The 22,842-nt window shown below is 36.6% G+C and overlaps 1 protein-coding gene across 1 annotated transcript in view; it reads left to right on the top strand.

Annotated features, from left to right (window-relative positions):
- Positions 1 to 1,215: 1,215 nt before the first annotated feature.
- CSRNP3 (cysteine and serine rich nuclear protein 3) overlaps positions 1,216 to 22,842 on the top strand; it is a 158,311-nt gene continuing 136,684 nt past the window's right edge. The window contains exons 1-2 of the mRNA XM_036421877.2: positions 1,216 to 1,285; positions 20,181 to 20,345. The gene's annotated coding sequence lies outside the window, so the exon portion shown is untranslated. The remainder of the gene's footprint in view (positions 1,286 to 20,180; positions 20,346 to 22,842) is intronic.

The raw sequence follows: 22,842 nt of genomic DNA, 5'->3' as shown, positions 1-22,842 counted from the left end.
CTAAGATAGAGATAACATTCATTGTTTAAGTTACATCTCCCCAAGAAAACATTATCAGACTACCTTGAGAAGCAGAAGCTCAATTAATAGCTCCTTTTATCATAAAGAGTTATGGTTTGTATTATATTTTGAATATTAAGAATATAATGTGTAGATGTTGATATATAGATATAGATATGGATGATATAGATATAAATAATGATATAGATATATTGATAGATGGTGGTATAATGATAATAGATGTAGATATGGATGATATAGATAGAGATATAGATAGATACAGATAGTTTGAAATCTTTGATAGTCTCCACCTAACATCCTTTAAGCTGTGGATGAACTTGTTTTGTAGCCTTAGAGAATTTTAATGTCATGTTTTCCTCCATTGTTCTTTTACACGTTATGCTTTTTAGTTCAGACATGAAATGACTTTGCCCAAGGTTATTAGAATAAAATTGGAGTTTAATTAGTCACTTTGAGACATGGCAACTAGATGCTGATTTCCTTTTTCATCTTTAACAAGCTCCATTATTTACATAGACAAATTGAAGCCAACATTTAAGAAATGTGAAGTAATGCAAACCACACAATTTTGAAATATTTGAATATTCCAATATTCAGGGTAACATATATTTTTCATGCTGATTAGGCTCTGATACTGGTTTTAAATGGAAACCGTGCCAAACAGAGGTTGAAATGCAAATTGCATGATACATCAATGTACAGGGACTCAAAGTCAGTTTAATTTTATCTCTTTGCAGACTCTATATGCATAATATTATCTTGATGTTCAGCCTCAACCTCTTCCATCTGCATATCAAAATGTGCAACGAGGGGATAAATTTTTTGCAGTGGGAAAAACAGTGGGAGCTGAATTAATAGGCAATTTACCTATGTTCCACTGTGTTTTGCTTTGATTTCAGTTGAGTGAGGCATTGATTGACCCTATTTTCCTAAATCCAAAGCGAGACATTTTACTTCAGCTGAGTTCACCTACAGATATTTTTCATAGGAGCTGTTCTTTGAAATATCTTTTATCTCTCTATTCCTTTCTTCTCCATATTCTTTTTCTCCACTCCCTTTCTCTCTCCCAGCTGCAAGGATTTGTCTTCCAAAAGAGTGGGGGTGGGAGGGAGTGAGGGAGGGAATCAGAGCGGGGAGCAGGAACCAGAGAATGCCAGGATCTGGCTTTTGTTATTGGTTGGCTGCTGCCTGATGGATAGAAGAGGGAGGAGTGAAGTCTTCAGTCTGATCTGACCGAGCAGAGGTACAGAAACCATATTTACAGGTAAGGACAAACAAGAGAAAATGCTACTTTTATTCAAAAGAAAATGCTTCTCAATTCCCTCTAAGAGAATGTTATCATATGAAAGCCATTCTGAAGACATTTCCTGGAAGTACGTTCTTTTCATTGCTTGAGGAAGCTTTGTAGCGAGTTGTTCTTTCTCCCTGAAAAACCCGTCGCGGATAAAAGCACCAGAGGCATGTCTTACCCTGGGTAACTTTCTAAGCAGGCGTTATTGAAGCAAAATTAATGGGTAGAATGAGTCGTCGTGTGCCTTGTTTGCTTTTACTTAAGCTTATGTTATCAGGAATCAAAGGAGAGCTCGGGAAATTCCACAGGTCCTGGGCAAATGGACCTTTCTCTGAATAAACAATGTGCAATTGCATGTGGTGTCTTCTAATATTTAAATACAGCGAAGGGCTTAGAAAAATAATGTTTGCTGGCTGTAGACCCTTTTAGCACTAATTTAGAATGAGTGATTTATATGCATTTAATTCCTTTTAACTTTCTTTATTGATAAATCTTATGCTATTGAATAGTATTTTATTTAGTAAATCGTAAGTGTGTATTATACGTAAATTCTATATTTGTCAATATGCATGGTACTGTTTTCATTTTTAAAGCAACCTACTTGGGAAAGATTAAACATTACCTGAAAAATTACATCATAATAGGCCAGTTTCATTGTTAGTTTCCTTTATCAATTAAATATATCTGGACAGGAATTCCATCATAGTATTCATATTGTTGGGAATATTTCTAGGCAATATTTTTTTAAAGCTCAAAAATTAAGATTTTACTCTACCAGTGGCTTATATCTGTTAATATTGTCTTTTCCCCCCACCCCCCTTATTAGGGAAAATAGGAAAGTTCCAGATATGTAGACTGATACACTTACAGTAAATACATTGAAAAATGTTACTTCCAGTCATTTTATTTTATTCTTTCTTAACTCATAAATATAGGTCAATAAAGGTGGGATAACCTTTTAAACACTGGGCTTTTTTTTTTTTAAGAAAGATTAATACTGACCTGGGCCCATTGGCAATTAATTAATACTTGTTGATTGTAATAAGAAAATATAAGTCTTTCAATGATGTCATTGATTACATCATTTCAATGAAGTAATATATTTTTAAATACTTTTTTTAATGAATTGCAAACTAATAGGAATGAATATAAAAAATTTCTAAGGTTTTGGGGAGTGCTGTTTTTGCTTTTTGTAATTTAAAAGATGGGTTTTATCTTTAAATAGCAGATAAAAACAACATTTCTTGCAAATTTTTTAAAAAGGGGGAGGGAAACTACTGAATATTGGGTAAAAATTATCTAAATGAATGGAGAACTATCTTAAAGTTTCTAAATGTACTAAATACAGAGAATAATATGTTTACATACTTAAGTGTCATACTGACCCAAGCAAACACTCTTGCATGGTTTATGTTGAACTATTTCTGGATTTCAAAAATTATTGCATGGTACTGAGCCATTGCCGTGTTTCTCATTTATTGATTCTTTTGATCATGGTTTTTAAAACAAAATAATAGTAGAAATTAATCCACCCCGTAAGTTGGAAATTAGGATGATATATAAGACCAGATATTCACTGCCTGATATCTGTTGCAGAAAATGAGCCAAGGCAGTTATATTTTTGGAAATTAAAAATTCCAAGTAAAGCTAACTCCAGGAATGAAGGAGAATTGATGAAAATGAGAGAGCAGAGTTCCACATGGTTTTAAATTATTCTGTTTCCTTGGAAACCAGCTGCTGCAGATGCATTTTGCTTTCTTTGGCTAAAAATATCATCCTTTTAATAATCACTAAGGGAAAGGTTCTGAATAAAACCAGTGTATTGTTACTACTTTTTATAATTTCCGTAATGGTTTACATATTTTGGATGAAATGAAGATAAACCCTTTCTCAATAAGCAGAAACCCTTTCTCAATAAGCATTTGCTACTATCCACTGGCGGATGACTGTATGAGCTATCTCTATGAGATAACTATAGTAGTTTTTACTGCAGAGACAGAGAGAGAGAGAGAGAGAGAGAGAGAGAGAGAGAGAGAGAGAGAGAAAGCTAGCTGAAGTGGAGGCATATTAGATTGAAAAATTTTTTAACTTAAATATTCAGATCATGTTTCATTAACACAGTTATTTCTTTACCTTTGTGATCTAATATATAAAAAATTACACATTGCAACAATCTAAGAGTGGTTTAATATTATTATATTAAACATCACCTAAAAACAATTTTATATTTTTAAGGTAATATATTTGAAACTTAATAGAAATTATTATAAATTCATATATGCACTTTTCGTTTTATTAGAAGCCTTTTGCTTTTATGGAAATAAAAATTTATTTTATCTAACCTTTATTTATGTCATATTTTACCCTAGGCAATTTCTTAAATTAAAACACTTTTATTATACATTATTATTCTCTCAGTTATTTGGTGAGGAAAGAAAATTATCATAAAATATTACATTTTTCCTATTTTATTGTAATTTAGATGATATTTCTAACTCTATTTTCTCTTTTGTCAGTTGTTTTTCACATAATAGTTTATTTTCATATTAACCTTAGTTTCTTAGATTTACTGTTAGCAATGTAGCAAATAAAGTATCATGTGATTACACCATGTTTTAATATATTTAGTATTTGGCCAATATATTACTTAAAGTTAAATGAATTTGGTATGTATGTTATATTTTTAAAAGAGTTATTGGTCTAGTAATAAGTAATGTCGTTTTTTAACATTCGTTTAAAATCTTGCTTGGTGTTGACTTGTATTGACATAACCTTCAAACACTGTGGTATCTACAGAACGTGTGAAGTGCAATTAACAAGTTTTGCTTGAAAAAGTTTGTGTTTGGTTTGGTTTTTGTTGCAAAACTAGGGCTAAGAAAATGGCGGATGAAGAGCATATTCGGCACTGCATGCTTTACGAGTTCCATTTAGGAAGAAAAGCAAGTGAGGCTGCAAAAAACATCTGTAGTGCTCTTGGTCAAGATGCAGTTAGCGCCAGAAAATGCCAGCGTTGGTTTGAGAAATTTCGCGAGGGAAATTTTTCGTTAGATGACAAGAGTGGTCGAGGCCGTGTGTCCAATTTTGATCAAGAAGCTCTTCAAGCTCTTTTGGTGCAAAATCCTCAAATTACCCAACAAGAGCTTGCGACAACTTTAAATTGTTCACAAAAAACAATTTCCAATCAATTGCGTGCACTTGGCAAAGTCCAAAAGTTTGGAAAATGGGTTCCTCATGAGTTGACCGACAACAACCGTAATCAAAGAGTCACAATTTGCAGTTCGCTCCTCTCTCGTAAAAACCGTTTGCCATTTTTAGAGCAAATTGTTACAGGAGATGACGAATGGGTGCTGTATGTTAATTTGAAAAGGCGGCCTCAATGGTTGGACAAAAATGAGGCTACGCAGCCCACGCCAAAAGCTGACTTGCATGCGAAAAAAGTGATGTTGTGTGTTTGGTGGAATTTTAAAGGAATTCTTCATTATGAACTTTTACCATCTAACCAAACCATTACAAGTGCAGTGTATAGTGCCCAATTGGAAAGGTTAGCCCAAGCTTTAAGAGAAAAAGAACCCGCGCTGATTAATCGGAAGGGCGTAATTCTTCACCACGATAACGCACGACCACATACTGCAAGAATCATTGCTGAAAAACGGCGCCAGTTGGAATGGGAAGTTCTCCCTCAACCTGCATATTCTCCTGATATTGCCCCTTCCGATTACCATTTGTTTTGTTCTTTGCAAAACTTTCTTCTTGGAAAAAAATTTAATAATGAAGAATGCCTCAAAAATGCATTGACCGAATTTTTTGCATCAAAATCACAAGAATTTTACAACAGAGGGATTAAAATGCTTCCTGAGTGTTGGGCACAAGTAGTAGAAAACAACGGCAACTATATTGTTGATTAAATTTTGTTGTATTGTTTAAATAAAGTCGATTTAAAAAGTATTAGAAAATGACATTAATTATTACTAGACCTAATAGTATAAAGGGAAGTGTTTAGTTTTTATCAATTAACATGAGCAAAACATTTTAGTGGCAGTTCTTCCAGCATAAACTCAGATGACATTAAAGAATATGCTGAAACAAGTTTGACTAGTAAATGGATTATGCAACCTGTGCAAAGAATCCTCATTTCAAGGCGCAATCAAAATTATCAACTATATTTTAAGCTCCTGAAAATAATGCATTGAATAATCTTACTTTTAACTGCAGATAATTTTTAAATGCTATTCATTAGTAGTATCTCTTTACTGCTTTATGCTTCTTTATTTGCTAGAAATAGCTTGCCATATTCATAGGTGGATTTATAACGGTCTTTTAAGTCCCACAAAATGTATTCAGGAAAATATTAATAGTTTTCTTTATAGTATAGCTAGATAACTTAATATCTACAATAAAAATATGCTAGTTTGACAAGTAAGCCTACTTTGCTGGAAATTGAATGGTGGGATTTAAAAGAATCAGAAATTATACCAAGGCGAGAAAGCTTCAGTCAGGTTTCACACTGTTATGTAGTTAAGGTACAAACTAAAGAAAAAGCACAGTAACAATTATACTATGGTAGGTCATAATTGAAAAATACTGATCACTTTTGTGAATCAAGAAGCAAGTAATGGGTTTAATTATCAATAAGTTATGACCTACTCTAGTAGGTCATAATTATCATATTTAATTATCATTAAATTATGATCTACTATGGTAGGTCATAATTGAAAAATATTGATCAGAAATTATTTTTTACTTAGTACATATTTATTATCTAATAATATAGGTCTTACGAAATCCTCTAGGGGGTTGTTTCGAAGCAGCACTATTACTCTTTATTTACCATTTTGTGAATCAAGAAGCAAGTAATGAGTTTAGTTATCAAGTTATGATACATTTGGATGTTTCACATACCTTGAATCAATTGACAAGTCATTGGATTTCTGTCAATTGTTTTGATCTCAGTTATATTAGACTAAATAGTTTGACCTGAAAATTGCTAAATAGACACACTCTGAGAATACAGACTCAATGTGGCTTTTGAAGCATTTAATTCAAGCTTATGATGACCTTGATAAATGTCAATACTAAGTCTAAGGATCATACTTTTCGCAAGAAATCCACTTGACTTGAGATCAAATTTGCCATTCATTTTAATCTCATGGTTGAAAAGGTAAACAGTGGTCATATGATTTGTTTCCAAAGAGTCTTTGTATTCTAGTTAGATCAAGAGCTTAACATATTTTTTAATACAACAAAAGGTGGTGCATACAATACATTTCTCTATTTCTCCTGACTTACATGCACATTTACAACAGTATTATTTTAAACAAAAACATCAACCACCAGATAAAAGTAATTCTTATGTAAATTTTTATATCTTTAAATAATGACTGTAAAGTTATTTGGCAATTATTTTCCTTTGAATATTTTAGTCTTTCATTATCCTAAAAGCATGGGAGTGGGCTGCAGAGATAATTCCTTCCTGCATTGCTCATTTTCCTATGAAGGAAGTAAGATGCAGTCTTACATTGATTTTTGAGTGGGAAACCAGATAATTTGCTTAGGCAAAATCACAACAGCCAAACACAGGCTCAGTCATTTTACCCTTTTCTTATACCCTCCCAATGACAGACACTCATTACATTTGGATGTAATGCATTAATTACTGGATGAAAGAAAAGCAGAGTTTAGGAAGACTTTGAAAAGTGAAAAATCATTGTGTGGCTAGATGATTCCCAATGCATAACCACTCAGGAATTTTGGAGTTGCGCAGAACACTCCCCTTGGTATTATGCTGTAAGCCTTATTGCTTCAACTTACTGTCACGGTGTCCTTGACCTTCTGTGAGTATGTTGTCAATGTGAAAAATGCATTTCAGCTTTGTTTTCCAGTAAGTGTTGATACAGTCCATTGTCATGTTGTGGATATATCACATTACGTTTAGTAAATGACACAAACAATTTCCTAAACAGGACTCCTGAATCTATTTACAAAGATTTTCATTTCCTTGTCTATCCCACTTAGGCTGGCCACAGAAAATCAATATTTGTCATTCATCCTCACCCAGGTAATACTGGTTGTAATGCTGTCAGAATATTATACCAGGAGGATGATGGGAAAAGCTTTTAAAGTTATTTAAAAAAAAAAAAATTCTTGCTTTGCTTTCTCAAAATTTCTTTTTTGAAACGTATAAAACTCATATTTCAAATGTTAGATTATTTGGACACTATGATCTGAATCAGTAAAGGGCCACGAATGGATTCTCTCATGCTGGTCCCTGATGTCCTCCAGGGTCACATGGGTAACTCTGAGTTTGAGGACTCCAGTAAAAGCTTCTATATTCAGAGATCTTCACACATCTTATGAACAGAGCCAATGAAAGCAGCCTCAGGGTCACCTGAGGCCTGTTCCCTGCCCCCTGCCCTGGCCCTTTTGTATTGTCATTACAGGCACTTTATTGATCTCTATATATACTCTTTTATTTAGCTATCTCAGTTTAATTCTCAGTACTAGGTGGTTTCTTTTTCTTTGCATCAGCAACACCTAATATAATGTCTGATACATATTATTGATATATGGTCCCAAATTGTTTTGCTGACTGAATAAATGATTAAATAATCTTGTCAGATAGTCATCTTATACCCTCCCAATGTCAGACACTCATTACATTCTAAGATAGTCCCTTCCTTTCATGTGCTTCTTTGTTAATGCTTGTCAAAGTGACAACTTCCATGTCACTTAGATGTCATTAGGCCATGGAAAATTTGGTATTGCAGACTTATTGTATGCACTCCATTTGAGCTCTCCTGCTTTACAGGGAATTTGGTCCCCATTTCATGACTCCTGTGTGCTATTTTGTAAAACCACTATTTTGTTTCTGATATACACATCCACACCGGTCATCCAATAGTACACCCATGGGTTGATTATATATTAATTATAATTTTTTATTAACTTTTAATATAAATGTTAAATAATACAGTGATATTGTCCAGCTGGTGTGGCTCAGTGGTTGAACATCAACCCATGAACCAAGGAGGAAATGGTTCAATTCCTGGTCCAGGCATATACCTGGGTTGCAGGATTGGTCCCTAGGAGAGGGCGTGCAAGAGACAGCTGATCGATGATTCTCTCTCATCATTGATGTTTCTATCTTTCTCCCAGACTCCCTTCTCTCTGAAATCAATAAAAATATATTTTAAAAAAGGAAATATAGTAATATGAATTTTACCTATCTATCTCTTATTCATTGAATCCCCACACCTTTGATTAAAATTTAATTTGTTCAGAAATGTTGTTCTGCTCTTCTGCCATTTATATTGTGTTCTGATGAACAATTCCAAGCCATAATGCTTGGCAAGTAACAATGCTGAATTGAGTACAAAGAAACCAAGAGTTACCGTATTTTTCGGACCTTAAGACGCACTTTTTCCCCCCCAGAAGTGGGGGGAAAAAGTCCCTGCGTCTTATGGTCCAAATATAGCCTACACATATACTTTTAAAAAAAAGTTTTTTTACTTGCCCGGCTCTGTGTGGTCTCTGTGTGCTTTACAGGGTTGATTACATGTGTTTATGACTGTGATGTTGGGTTTTAATGCACATAAAATATTTTAGGACACTATTTGTTTCAGAATCTTTTTTTCTTCATTTCCCTTCTCTAAAAACTGTGCGTCTTATGGTCCTAAAAATACGGTAATATAGCTATTTGACAGGAGTTTAATATGTCAGAAGGTAAAGGCAACTGTGAGCAGGTAATATGGGACTTGAAGAAGTGTCTACTGCAGCGAGGTAAAGCTGATAAAAAATAAATAAATAAATAAAATAAAAAGAGTGGTTGCCGGGACCGGTTTGGCTCAGTGGTAGAGCATCGGCCTGCGGACTAAAAGGTCCCGGGTTCGATTCTGGTCAAGGGCATGTACCTTGGTTGTGGGCACATCCCCAGGAGGGGGTGTGCAAGAGGCAGCTGATCGATGATTCTCTCTCATGGATGTTTCTAACTCTCTATCCCTCTCTCTTCCTCTCTGTGAAAATTCAATAAAATATATATAAAAAATAAAATTAAATAGATAAACAAAAAGAGTAGATATATGCCCTGATGTGATATCTGGGATTCTGACAAGAAAGAGTGATTGCTAATATACCACAAATGTGTTCGGTTCATTTATATGGGAACTGTACTGTGGTATACATTTGTACTCTTTAAGTGGATGATTCAGTCACCCAGCCAGCATGCCTGTTTCTAAAAATGCTTTCTCTCAGTTAATGGGGTCTTGTAACTTGGCTTACCTATTAGTTCTTTAGGTGGTGAAGCATAATGATTGATGGAATGTGTAATGGACTTTGCAATCATACAGACTGTAGTTCAGCTCCAGACATGGCATCTTACTGCTAGTGTAAATTTGGACAAGTTATTTAAACTATCTAAGCCAGTTTCCTTTTCTATTATATAAAATCAGCTATCTAACTGTGTGATATTATAAAGATTGATAGGTCTATTGAGAACATTTTTTACCACAGAATTTGGGCATAGGAATTGCTTGCAATTTTAGTTGTTATTTCTAGTCAATCTTTTTGTTTATAAGCCAAGAATGGGAGGAGCAAAATAATCCTGAAGGTCTTCAATAGTTTCTTAAATATTATTTCTCATTAAAGAATTACAAAAAAATAAAAATTCTATTATTGGCTAGTTTTTTCTATTTTTTTCATATTTCTACAGTAAAGTCAACTGGTTAAGTTAGTGTTGTATGACATATTAGAATTATGGAGGCAATTCTAGTCAAGAATCAAGGAAGAATGTGCTGATTAAAAGTATGTTCATCAAATGCCAGAATGCCTTAGGTTTGAATGCTGCCTGTAGCTATTAGCTCTTTGACCTTGGCCTCATTATCTAACTTTTCTGCGCTTTAGTTTTTAATCTGAAAATGGAGTGAACCATATGGGCATGATGATTACATTAGTTGATATGTGTTTTATTAATTTTCCACTGCTGTGTAACAAATTACCACAAACTTAGCAACTTAAAATGATACAGAGACTTATTAGTGTACTAGAGGCTTGGTGCATGAAAATTCATGCACTGGAGGGAGGGCCCCTCAGCCTGACCTGTCCCTCTCTCATAATCCAGAATCCCATAATCCAGCGATCAGGGGAAGGTGATGCCCCCATCACACCACTGCTGCTGCCACTGCCGGCAGCGCAAGCCTCAGCCAGTCATGGTTACCTGAGCCTTGGGCTGCCCTGGGTAGCTGGGCAGCCACCATCCAAGGCTTGCCTGTGCCTCGAGCCAGTCCTGGGTGGCTGGGACGCTGAGGAGACTGAGGGACTCCAGAGGCAGGCAGTGGAGCAGCCAGACCCACCTGGGAGCAGGCCCGGTGGGGCGGAGGGGACTGGGCGCCACCATATTGTGGCTGTGGGAGCCTCCATCTTTGAAGGCATGACAGTCAAATAGCATATTCCCTTCTTAGTGGCTGTGGGCACCTCCAGTTTTGTGAGGGTGTGATGGTCAATTAGCATATCCCCTCTTTATTAGATAGGAGGATAGTGCTATAGGTCAGAAGTCCTTCACAGTATAGCAAAGTTCTTTGCTCAGAGTTTCAATGGCTGAAATTATGCTCAGCTCAACGGCATTTTTGTTTGGTCACTCTGGAGGAAAATCTACCTGCAAGCTCTTTTTGAAAAAATTCAGTTCCTTTTGGTCATAGGACTAAAGTCCCCAATTTCCTCCTTGCTGGAATCCTTCTCAGCTTCTAGAGACCACACACATTTCTTTTCATGTGGCTCCTTTCATTGTCAAAGTCAGCCACAACTCTTACGCTGAATCTTTCTCACCGTTAATATCTGACCCCTAGATTTATATAAATTGTTCATGTGATTAGATCAGGCTCACCTGGATAATCTATCAAATCATGGATTTGGGACTTAATTACATATGAAAATTCCCTTTGCCGTAAATAGTGTCCAGAATCATGGGAGTAATATCTTACCATATGTGTAATCTTTGGATTATGAAAAAACATGCACACTAGAGGGTCAGGAATCAGCTTAATACGTATGTAAAGTGCTAGAAAATTCCTGGCACATCATAAACACTATATGTGCATTTAAATCTGAAAAATTAACAGAGATGTTTAAAAATAGCAATGTCAACAGTAATGGCAAGTATATGATAAAGTGATATGCCAATGTACCATTAAGTACGTAAATTGATAGAACCTTTCTGCCAGCTAATTTAGCAATGTGTATTGAAAGCTCAATAATTCCACTTTTAGAATTCATCCTAAAGATATATCAGAGATACACATAAAGACAACATGAAAGAAAATAGTAATATATGATGATTTATAATAAATACTTAAAAAAAACCCCACAATCTCCTTTAAAGTTTTAGTTGACATATAACATGGCTATTCAACAAAATGCTATGTAGCTGTAAACACAAAAATAAAAATCAAGTAAGACAAAAACACATAGCTTTGAAAGTTACTTAATGAGAAGGAAACATGCTCATGTTATAAGTAGGAAAACCATAAGTTACAAAATTGCATACATAGTGTTAATCAGTTCACACTCCTTTCTGAGTGTGAGGTGGCATTTTGGCAACACAAGGTCACTTTACAAGGGAAGGAACTCACCCTGACAAGTCTCCTTAGATTGCTTTAGGTAAAATTGGGCTTCTAGAAACTTCTTAGGGAGCCCCAGCTTCCTCATAGAGTTTGAGGTGAGCTTTTTGGCAACATAGGATCGCCTGACACTTCTAATCATGCTCCTTCAGCAAGAGCATCCTCTAAAGGAGACCTTATCTTCCCTAGTTTTCTGTGCTGTTGTCATCCATTCAATGCCTCAAAGTGCAAATAGGATGCCTGGTCTTTTACTCCTAATTCATAGCCCTCCTTTATACCAATCTGGCTAAATTACACTCTCAGCCAAGATTTTAGAGAATTTGTTTTATTTTAGCAATAATGCAAGGCATCTGTAGTACATAATAGGTATCAATGGAGAACGTAGAAGTTAAGGAGAGCACCTGCAGTGCATATTCTAACACTATAAAACAGCTACTCATAACCCTATGTTATAGGTAAGAAAATATGGCTCCGAGAAATTAATTAGCTTGCAGAAGAACTATTTAAGAAATGGTGAAAGCAGGTGTCCAAACAACTGGCTTCACCCTCTTCACCATTCCAGTGATTCCTGGGACTATATATTTTTTTAATCTCCCTAAGAAATTTGAATGATTAGCCTAGTCTAAGTTTTACTTCCCTATACCTAAAGGCAAATGAGTGGAAACAATGCACATTGCTTTTTTCCCCCTAAGCTTTTTCTAGCTCCAGCCTCTCAGATTTTAACTTCAAATTAACTTATGTGCTTTTTTGTTGTTGTTATTAGTCCTCACCCAAGGATATATTTTTTTCCATTGATTTTTAGAGAGTGGAAGGGAGAGTGAGAGACAGAGAAAAGAAACATTGATGTGAGAGAAACACATTGATTGGCTTACTCCTGCACACAACCCAACTGGTCCTGGGGATTGAACCAGCAACTAAGGTAGATGACCTTGACCAGAATGGAACCCGAGACCCTTCAGTCCTTTGATCAAACTGGCCAGGGCGATGAGTGTGCTTTTAATTAGGGGATCCAGATAACAACACAAGTTCATATTAAAGAAATTCTTCCCATTTTTCTCTCAACACAAATGAAGATGTACCAAATTCTCTGAACTTAGGAATGAACATTTCTCCAAGATACTATAACCCTGGCTCACTTCTTCTACCTCTTACTCTTTCTGTGACTAATAAATTATTGATAAAAATCAATGACAGATCTCTCAAGTCAAAAAATGTCCATCTTTCCTTTGGGGAGTTCCCTCCATCCCTCCCTGACTCTCCCTCATGCCCTACTTTCCCTCCAAATTCCAAGGACCATTCAATCTACTTTTGCTTTTATTCACCCTTATTCCACATCCATCACTAGCTTCAATTTCCTATCCCCACTCTTATTCTAGTTTTTACCTATTAGCATTTGGTAATCAATCCATGGGTAACTAATTCTTCATATTAGAAGCATTATTGAGAAAATTCTTTTATATAGCTCTCAAAAAGAATTATTGTATATAGGAGTAGTAATAATACAGTATTCTCATCAGATAAAGAAAATCTAAGAAGGCGACATTTTGGGGGGCACCAGGGAAACACAGAACCCTGATAAAGGATTCTGAAATAGAATTCTAAAACTTATGACTTCTAACGAATATTGTATCGTAGGTACAAAACAATATAAATAAGCCATATGTACTTCCCTGTTTGCTAACAGTTTCTTCCAGCCATGTATTCTGAACAGCATTCTGTGTTATAGGGTGACTCTTACTATTGTTTAGGATTTCTTTCACTTGATATGCGGTTGGGACAATCTAAATCAAGGACATTTGTAGTAACTGTTTTCTCCCTCAGTCGCTCTCCTTTCCCACCTATTACTGCAGACATCTGAATAGAGATAGCATCTTAATCTCTCACATTTAAGCTTCTCCTCTCTGATCTCACCAACTGTTGCCATGGAAATAATTGTAGCATTGCAATTTTAGTACTACAACCAGCGTACACTACAGTGAAATCAGATTGGCACACACAAATGAGGATGAATCTCTCTCTTCCAACAAGTGTCTATTATGCTTTGGGATATTTCTTCCCTATCCTTTCTATGTGTTTCCTCAGATGTCTAATTATATGGTTTAATCTTCCTTTAATGACTAAGTGCAAGACTCTTCAAGGACACTAGGAACTAAAAGCATAAATGTGAGAAAATTCATGCACAACTTATATAGATGGATTTCATAACAGTTAAGGAACGTTTTTCAAATAGTTTCCTATTACTAAAAACTTAAGGTATATCAGCATTTTAAAAAAGAATGTATCAACAGTTCTCAGTCTTTATTCTAAAACTTTCTTAAACCAATTAAAAATAAGAGCATCTCTCCAACCAAGTAATGGTCATATTAGGTCACCACATGATTTTTTTAAGTTGGGAGACAGTCTGACTTTCAAACAGGGTTAACCCAGAGCCACGGTCCTAGAACCTGGCAGAAGCAGGTAGTGGCTGTGTATTTGATTTTTAAAAAAAATCTTGAATAAGAAACTTTAGGGAAGATGGTGGGTAAAATAGTTATTAACTCGTTGCCTTAATTTTCCCACAAATAAGTAAATCCTTGATAGTGGTCACCATCCATATATTTGTCTTTATCTGCCAAATTAAAAAAGTATTTCTTTAGCCTTTTGGAGTGTAAAAGGAAAAATGTACTTTTTCATTGTTAATGTTATTTTAAAAAAGGAACACCACAAACTGGTACAATGTATCAGAACTGATCTTATTTGAGACCTAGCTTGTAAGATGGCCTCCACCATTATAAAATAATTGGGAAGTCTAGAGACAGAGGTGGTTCTAGGTTAAATTAAGTAACCACATTGCTTTTGGAAGCACTTTGACCTTTCCTCCTCTTCTTTTTTTGAAATTAGTTCCTCTCAAAAGAAAATAATAACCTTTCTTAGCCCTCATACTCATTAGGTTTTCTGACTTTAACTGCTCATTTGAGCCACTAAGTCATATATTTCTTTCTTTTTTTTTTTAAATAAATCTTTATTGTTCAGATTATTACAAATGTTCCTCTTCCCCCCTCCCCCAATTGCTCCCCTCCACCAGGTTCCCACCCCACCCTCTGTCCTTTCCCCACCCCCCATTGTCCTCATTCATAGGTGCACAGTTTTTGTTCAGGCTCTTCCCTCACCCCCCACTCCCCTTTTCCCTGAGAATTGTCAGTCCACTCCCCTTCCATACCTCTGATTCTATTATATTCACCAGTTAATATTGTTCATCAGGTTTTTTAATTCCCTTGGCTTTTAGTTTCACTTGTTGATAGTTACGTATTTGTTGATCATAATTTTTATCTTTATCTTCTTCCTCTTCCTAAAGAATCCCCTTTAGCAATTCATATAGTTCTGGTTTGGCGGTGATGAACTCCTTTAGCTTTTTTATATTTGTGAAACTCTTTTTCTGGCCTTTGATTCTGAGTGATAGCTTTGCTGTGTAGAGTATTTTTGGCTGTAGGTTCTTGCTATTCATCACCTTGAATATTTTTTGCCATTCCCATCTGGCCTGCATGGTTTCTGTTGAGAAATCAGCTAACAAATGTATCGGTGCTCCTTTATAGGTAACTACCTGCTTTTCTCTTGCTGCTTTTAATATTCTCTCTTTGTCTTTTGCTCTTGGAATTTTAATTATGATTTGTCTTGGTGTCGTCTTCTTTGGGCTACTTGTGTTTGGGGTTTTGTGAGCTTCCTGGACTTGTAAGTCTATTTCTTTCACCAGGTGGAGGAAGTTTTCTGTCACTATTTCTTCCAGTGTGTTCTCGGTATTTTGCTCTCTCTCTTCTTCTGGGATTCCCATAAATTCTGATGTTGGTTCGTTTGAAATTTTCCCCGAGGTTTCTTACACTATTTTCAACTTTCTGGATTCTCTTATCTTCTTGCTTCTGTGGAGGAGTGTCCTCTGGGTCTTTGTGTTCCAAATCTTTGACTTGATTCTTACAATCTTCCATTCTGTTTTTAGGACTCTGTATAATATTTTTTATTTCAGACAGTGTGTTCTTTATTTCTAGTTGATCCCTTTTCATATCCTCATAGGTCTCATTTATTTTATTGGCCTTTTCTAGGAAATTCTTGAAAAACCTTATATGCGTGGTTTTGAACTCTATATCCAGTTGCTTCTTGTCCTCCATTTCTTTTGTTTGTGATCTGTTTCCTTGTCTCGGCATTTTCACAGCTTCTCTGAGTTGGTAGGGTGGCTTTGTGTGCTAAGGTGTCAAAATGGTTCAGTGGGTCAGTCTCCCAGTTACCTGAGGTGGACAATCTTGGTGTAGCCCTTTGTGGACTGTGTGTGCAGTCTTGTTGTTAAGCCTTGCTTGTTGTCGGTATCACTGGGAAGTGCTGATTTCCAAGCCAATTGGCTATAAGGATTAGAAGTGTCTCAGCTAGAAGGGTTTCTGTATTCTGCTTGTATGGGGCGGAGTCTCAGTGTAGCACAGACAAGCTTTGTTGAATCCCACAAGATTGGTTGTAGGCACGAGCACCTCTTTGGTATAGGGCAGACAAGCTTTGGATTCCTGTCTGTTCCTCCCTAGGAGAGCCCTAGTTGAGGCAAACAAGAAAACTAGCCACTAGAAGGGCTTCTGTGCTCCGCTTGGATGGTGCGGAGTCTCAGGTGGTGCAGACAAACTTTGATCAGCCCCTCCCTACAAGGGTCTGGTTTCTGAGTCCCACAGTAATGGCTGCTGGCTTCACACACCTCCAGAGATCTCTGCCCATTGCCTGACAGTGTGGCCTCTCCCTGTTTGGAGCCAACTATCAGAGCAATAGGTGGTTCTGTTTTCCTACCTAACAAGAAAGGTAGCAGCCGTACATTAGCTGTCTGCCCTCTCTGTGCACAGGGAGTAAGCCAGTAGCGAACTCGGCCCGCCCTCTCAGTGCTCTGCAAATAAGCCAGCAGCGAAGTCTGGCAGCCGCCTTTTCATGCACCCAGTTCTCTGCACCTTCACAGTTCCTGAGGTTCAGCGTGCCTTCTCTCTCCTTCCCAGATGGTAGAGTCTCCTCTCAGCCAGCCATCCGGTGCTTCAGGGTGATATTTCCCCTGTTTTCAGTTCTAAATTCAAATTTGTTGTGGTAGGCTGCATTCGGGTGTCTACCCTATGCCGCCATCTTGGTCTAAGTCATATATTTCTTAGTTCTTAATCTTTTTCTTCTCCTGTCAAATTTACCTTTCCCTTTACCATAGGCGTTATGAAATGACAGGCCAATGAGTAGTCCTTCATGTTGTAAACCAGGCTGCCGCTACTATTTAAGTCCTATAGTGACTTCCATCTCATCTATAGTAATAGCCCAAATCCTCTCAGGCTCTACACACTATAGCCCCCAATACATGTCTAACCTCATTGCCTATTATGCCCAGCCCAGGGCCTTGGCACCATTCCTTTGGCTCTTCTCCCAGATGGCAAAATTCCCAGCTCTCTTCACCTCACCCATGTTTCAATGCTACTTTCTCATTGTGACAATAGCTCATCAAAAAAGTAGAGTGTCCTGTCCTTCTGATGTGGCTCAGTGGTTGAGCATCAACCCATGCACCAAGAGGTCACAGGTTCAAATCCCAGTCAGGGCACATGCCTGGGTTGTGGGCTCATTTCCCAGTAATAGGTGTGAAGGAGGCAGCCAATCAATGTTGATGTTTTTCTCTCTTTGAGTTTCTCTCAAATTGGCTAGGGCTTTAAATATGTTTTTTTGTGTGTGTGTGTTGTTTTTTTTTTATTGACTTCAGAGAGAGAGAGGAAGGAAGTAGGAGAGAGCGATAGAAACATGAATATGGGTTGACACTCAACCACTGAGCCACATCAGCCAGACCTCTCATCCATGTTTCTATCTTTCCCTCTCCCTTCCTCTCTCTCTAAAATCAATAAACAGCCGAAACCGGTTTGGCTCAATGGATAGAGCGTCGGCTTGGGGACTGAAAGGTCCCGGGTTCGATTCCGGTCAAGGGCATATACCTTTGTTGCGGGCATATCCCCAGTAAGGGGTGTGCAAGAGGCAGCTGATCGATGACTCTCTCTCATTGATGTTTCTAACTCTATCTCTCTCCCTTCCTCTCTGTACAAAATCAATAAAATATATTTTAAAATAAAAAATAAATAAAATCAATAAACACACACACACACACACTGAGTGGCCAGATTATCATAGATCATAATAATCTGGCCACTCAGTGTATATAATGTTCTTAATTGAGCAAACTTGTAGTTGGTATACCACTTACTTGCTCGATTTTTTCCATAGCATTGATCTCCATATGACATATTATATATTTTAATTTACTTACCTGTTTATTATTTGTGTACCCCTTCACTTAACAGCACCCAGTAAGTGAGAAAGTTTTTTTTTTCCTGTGTTGTACTTTATTCTCCAGCATATAAAATAGTCACTGGTACATGATGAAAGGTCAATGGATGTTTGCTGAATGAATAATAAATGGTTCCTAAACAAAGGGCACTAAACAAATATTTTTTCTATTGAATGGCATCAGTGACTGAACAGCATTTGGATTCCCTTTTGCAACAATCTGAACTGAGATAGACTAAAAGAACGAGTTAATTGGCATTCAGAGTTGAGACTTTCAGGATACATCGAGGTAGAGGCAGGTCTGTCAGAAGCCAAAACCACATGTGAGTCGGGAATATGAGGAAGCAGAAAGCATAGAAGGACCCGAACAAATATGTCCCAAGGAAATGTAGCTACCAATATTGAGGGAGACTATGTTCTGGACTTGAGTACAGGTACTCCCTTTGGCCTAGACATGCATCTCTTGTTCACCACAGTTCACACTACTACCACCTACTGTCTCCTTGTTTGTGAGACCATTCTTTATTGTGCCTGTGATATCATTTCCCTTAGGGTGTAGAAGTACTTCTTCATACCTTTGTTACAAATAACAGTAGATGAGCCTTAGCTAGTTTGGCTCAGTGGATAGAGTGCCAGCTTGCGGCCTGAAAGGTCCTGAGTTCAATTCTGGTCAAGGGCACATGCTCGGGTTGTGGGCTCAATCCCCAGAGAGGAGGGATGCAGGAGGAAGCTGATCAATGATTCTCATCCTTGATGTTTCTTTCTTTCCCTTTCCCTCTCCCTTCCTCTCTGAAATCAATAAGACATATTTAAAAAAAAATGAACAGTAGATAAAAGAGAAAACTAAGATAACTCCAAGGTTTTATTACATCTGACGCTGTTCACTCATTGAGGTTACCTGCATTATAGAATTTGTGTTTGCAACTGCTGATCACTCTGTGTCTATGAAGAAATTATTCTTCTCAGAGATTTAATGACTCATCTAAATGGACATTAACATTTTTTTAAAAATTCAATGGGATATCTCTGCCTAACTTTCACTGATGTATTGATACAGAGAGTGAAGAGATTTAAATAAACATTTTACCCAGTAAAAGATTTAGGGACTGTGGTTTACCCTATATATAATGTATTGAGCCAATCTCTTTGGCATAGGACTCAAGTATTCCCCTTAGCTCTGCTTATTTGCCTGGAAACGTGATAAGGCATCTAAATTCTGCAGGTATAGCCATTCTTAACAACCAATTTGATTTTTGATGGACAAAGAGGCTCAGGAAAGTAGATGTCTTTGTATCTGAGAAAAAGGAAAATCCAAGTAAGACACACGTGCTCTAATCAGTATGCTCTGGGTATGACAGCATGCAAGTGAGTGATCTATTTTGTTCTGAACTCTGGCTCTGTCAAAGACAGTACATGGTTTACTAGAACAAATCAAATAAATGTATTTGACTCCTGTTTTGATGTTTGAAAACATTAAATCATATTGCCTTATGCAGCTCTCTGATTCCACATCTTTAATTTTGACTTTTTCTTATAAAATACTGTTGTCAGACGAGAATGCAAATAACCATCAGAATAGAACTGTTTTCAATGCTTCAAACATGGACAAGATAATTTCTGCATGGATATGATAATGTGGTATATGTAGTTCAAAAAAATAACAGCCCCAAAAGATTCATGGACACAGACAACAGTCTGGTGAGTGCCAGAGAGAAGGTAAAGGGGGTGGGGGGTAAATGGTTATGGAAGAAGACTTGAGATGATAAACACACAGTACAATACATAGTACAATGTATTGTAGAATTGAATACCTGAAACCCCTATAATTTTATTAACCAATGTCACCTCAATGAATTCAATAAAAAAATAATTGCAGCCATCCAACCAATTTGGAAACCATGAGGATGCAGTTAGTGGTCAAGTATTTCAGTGCTCGGTTGTCCCTGTTTCTGTTGCAGGTACATGTGACAGCGCTGCAGCTATGAGTGGAATTTTAAGGGGGGAGTGTGAAGAAATTGGCAGATTCTGTTCCACTGTGCAGGAATCAGATGATGAAGTTTTTAGCTGTGACAGTGCTGACAGTTTTGACAGTGTCAATCCATTCACCTCTAATCATTTCACTCGTGAGTATCAGAAGCTGTATTGCAGGTTGTACTCCAAATTGTGGTGTAGGGTTGATTCTTGGAGGTTTTGTATTTATCCACTGACTTTTATCTGCTCCAAAGTTTTTTTGTTTGTTTGTTTGTTTGTTTTTATCATACTTGACTTATTTGCAAAACATTGTATCATTTTGGTTAATATAGTCTCAGTAGTATACTTCTGTCCATCTCTATGGAGTAAGTATGAGGGGCAAAAATGAGTTCAATCCAAGATAAGCAGATAGCAATTGAAAATGATTTCATATGTGCCTTCAGCTTTCTGAAATAGATCCATCTTTTAAAACCTAATCAATTGAGATCCTTTGAACTTCTAATATTAATGGTTAATAAATTGTGGAATTCTTATGATACTGAATACAACAGATTTACTTCATGGGTGAGAACATGATGTTTGTTCTTAAAAGAAGGCTGCACTGAAATCAAAGCCTTGGAAATCCCTGAGATTCTATAAATGTTTGGACACTGGTGAACCTCAGACTCAAGGCCAGGTTCATGCACTACAGTAAATGACGCTTTCTACATGTGTATTCTTTTCCTAAGCAGTCACTGTGAAGAACATTACTTAGCTTAGTGTGGCATGTTCTGACTTAAAATGCTAGCCATTTCAAATGGTATTCCCTGCACGCATAAACATTTGAAAGAGGTGAATTCTTTCCAATATCTCCATGTCCATTCAACTCCAGTCATTAGGGAAAAATGGATTTCCAAATTAACTTTAGAAAAGTTAACATCATGCAAAGCAAAATTAAATGAGGTCAATAAAAACCCCGTAATGCCACCCTCATAAGATGATGATATAAATTTCCTTTTGAAGCTGTTCCATAAGTAAAGGTAAAAATGATCCAACACAAAAGAGAATGTTGTCGTCCCCCACTCCCTGACCCCCACATAATAGTTTTTCCCCCTAGCATTTTTATTGGGGGAATTTGTGTTTGGGGTTTTTTAAGTCACCAAAGCAAACTGTTGAAATTCACACTGAATGCCCGACCAGCTTGGCTCCGTGGTTGATGAACAATTTATGAACCAGGAGGTCACAGTTCGTTTCCCAGTCCGGGCAAATGCCTGAGCTGTGGGCTCGGTCCCAAGTACAAGGCAATCAATGATCCTCTCTCATCATTGATGTTTCTCTCTCTCTCCGTCTCCCTTCCTCTCCGAAATCAATAAAAATATATTTTTAAAAATAAAATAAAATAAAGTAAAAATTCACACTGAAGCTTATACAGCCTGTCTTTGTGATCCCTGAAATTCCATTTTCACTTCTTCCTACCCCCCAAGATTCAAAAGTTTGCTTCTATTCATGAATTCTTCCTCATCACTCTTAGACATATTTAGAATAAAAATAGGTATAATTTATAAGAATATTTAGCTTTTGTATTTATATTTTTGCTAAAATAGAACTTATTTTTTTATGAACTTGTGGAAAGTATAAAAAATAAAAAGCAGCTAAAGGAACACTTGAGAGAAAAAATAAAACAATAACTGTTTGGAGAACAAGATTCTCTAGTTACATACAAAGGCTATTGTCAGCCAATGGATTTTAGGGGAGTGGGTATAAGTTTTGTTTGAGATGTACCTATAGCCTTTGGCTCCTCCTGCAAACTGACTGTAGTCTTGCAGAGGGCACACATCTTGTTGTCACCCGTGGTGCTTAGAAGAGCACTGAGCAGTGAATGAGGCTTAGATTTCTTTATTGAGTGAATATATTAATTTTAGAAATTCTCATTTTTACACTTTTATTGAGAAATAAAAATACACATATTTAAGATGTTCAACATGATGTTTTAATATAAGTTGCATTGTGAAATAATTACCATAAGAATCTAATTAACACATCCATCACCTCACAGTTACTATTTTTTTTTTTTTATGGTAGTGGTGAGAACACTTGAAACCTATGCTGTGGCAAATTTCAAGTGTACAATACATTATGTTTATAATTCCAGACAATTAAAAAAAAACTGGCTATTTTTATCCTTAGAAAAGCAACAGTGTACATTTAAATCAAGATCCTCAGGAACACTCTATTCATTGCATTTTCCATGTACCTTGAAGAGTTCTTCTCTAAGCCCAGGAGCATTGCAGGAGCTGCCTAGTGTTTTTTCAGTTATTTCTTGTAGTCACTCCTGAAAAACATCATCAATCTAGACTCTGCTTCTTTAAGATACCACCTCAACTAGTTCAGTGCAGCATTTTTCACATACCGGTGTTTTTTATTTTTTGTAACTTCCAGCATGCTTACAACTTCTCGGGTGTCTAGGCCTCTCTGAAAATTACGAATTGACTCTGCTGGAAAAATCAATTGCAAGACTTCTCTATGCAAGATGCCTATTGATTTCTATAGCTGTGAGTTCACAAAGTACCTATAATGTTCATTTAAACACCATCAGGTCTTATAATTGTGGTTCAAGATTCTTTCCAATGAAAGTGATGTTCTGGTGGTTTAAAACGTTGTAGGTCAGGC

Source organism: Pipistrellus kuhlii, unplaced genomic scaffold (assembly GCF_014108245.1).
Source record: "Pipistrellus kuhlii isolate mPipKuh1 unplaced genomic scaffold, mPipKuh1.p scaffold_m20_p_7, whole genome shotgun sequence".
NCBI lineage: Eukaryota > Metazoa > Chordata > Mammalia > Chiroptera > Vespertilionidae > Pipistrellus > Pipistrellus kuhlii.
The sequence above is the reverse complement of the archived record's forward strand: the minus strand, read 5'-3'. Positions and strand labels throughout refer to the sequence as shown.